The sequence below is a fragment of the Crocuta crocuta genome, unplaced genomic scaffold, assembly GCF_008692635.1.
Source record: "Crocuta crocuta isolate KB4526 unplaced genomic scaffold, BGI_CrCroc_1.0 scaffold253, whole genome shotgun sequence".
Lineage (NCBI taxonomy): Eukaryota > Metazoa > Chordata > Mammalia > Carnivora > Hyaenidae > Crocuta > Crocuta crocuta.
This window is the reverse complement of record NW_027529451.1, coordinates 7002689-7004372: the sequence shown is the minus strand read 5'-3', so window position 1 is coordinate 7004372 and position 1684 is coordinate 7002689.

Here is a 1684-nt window from a genome sequence, read left to right as displayed (position 1 = left end):
TGTCAAACATATCCAATTATACACTTTGAATTTTGTAGGCTTAACTATGTCTCAGTAAAGCTCTTAAACATATAAACAAACAACTCTACTTACCTAATGGCCAGAGCAATTGAATTTTTCCTTAAGACCTGGAAAAGAAAACTGCCTCCCAACTTGAGAACACATTAGTGGCACATTGGTTGTGGAAGAGCCATGGGCAAGCTACAATAGCTTCCAAGGTGTTCAGAGCTACTGGATTTGGAATCCTAACGATGAAATGAAGCAAGAGTTTAAAGATAAATGAACTCAACTTTGTTATTGACATCCAAGTCCTTGGTTGTAGCTAAGACTTGAACTGCAGTCAGAGATAAGAAAAGATTACATGGCAAATACTACAAATGTGGGTTTAGCATTTACAGCCATGAAACTGGGATGTTCTGAAGAGACTAGAAAGCAAGAAGATCAATCTCATTGGCCTGGAACAACACCTCAATTTGTTCTGGTTCAGTCCACAGAAAGCAAGGCCTACTTTTCTTTTCTTTTTTTTTTTTTTTCATTTTATTGAGAAGGAATTTACCAATGAGTATTGTATTGGCTCAGGATTGATAAAGTAAATGAGGGAGAAACATACCAGTTTCCATACTATTCCATGCATAGAAGAAATAAGAGTTCTTTGTGGCTCAGGAGGACTGGATAAAAGTCATTGGTTGATAGCCCTTGATTTAATATGAAGAAGCTATTAAGAATAGTGTATAATATTTTAAAAATGAAATGGGCTGCTTAGTGAGACAGTAATCTCCTTGTCAACAAGAGCATTGGATCTGAAACTAATTATACATATTGTTTCTATAATTTGTGCTCCCTTAGCTAAATTATGTGTAATTTAATGGATTAAACCAGGAACCCAATCTGTATTATGCACTATTGGTTATATCATGATAACTAACAATATGTGGATAGAAAAAAACATACTGCAGGAAGCATAGATTTTCAGTGGCTGTTGGCTTAATTTGCATTGCATTCCCTTGTTCAATATATGCAATTGTAAATGGTGTTACAATTTTGTAAAGTTTTATAATATAATTTGAATTATGTTCATTTTGTAAACAGTGTGTAGTATAGGTGATATAGAAGTATATATCTGTGGATTGCTCAATTAAGTTAATGAATTGCCTTGTGACATGACTTTTTTATAAAGTAGGATTTCATATGATTAAAACTCTAACAACTATAGTGTCACAACCTCTGTAGAAGGGATGATCACACTGGACAATATTAGACTAGATCCTCTAAGGTGAATTATCAATTCTTCAGTTGTCTGATTCTAATAATGTTAGAAAAGTTCATCGATGGGGATGGAGTTTCTTCTACTGGGAACATTCCCCTGATCCCACCCCCACCCATTGCCTGAATTCTTCCTTCTTATTACTTGTGTCTCAGCTCAGAGCCTCTGGGAGTAAAATTTGGAGACAAGGGATCAGTAGTTTGTTTTCAGCCATGTTACAATTTTAGATGCTTCTTTGACACTCAAAGAAGAGGTGAGTTGGAGGCTGAATCTCAAATGAGGAAAGAGAGAGCATTGTACTGATGGTACCTATTTCCATGAGATTTAGACAAGACAAGCAAGAAAGAATGTAGATAGAAGAGGGAGGAGAACACAGGGAGCACCCTGGGCCTCTCTGACATTTAGAGATCTGATAGAGAA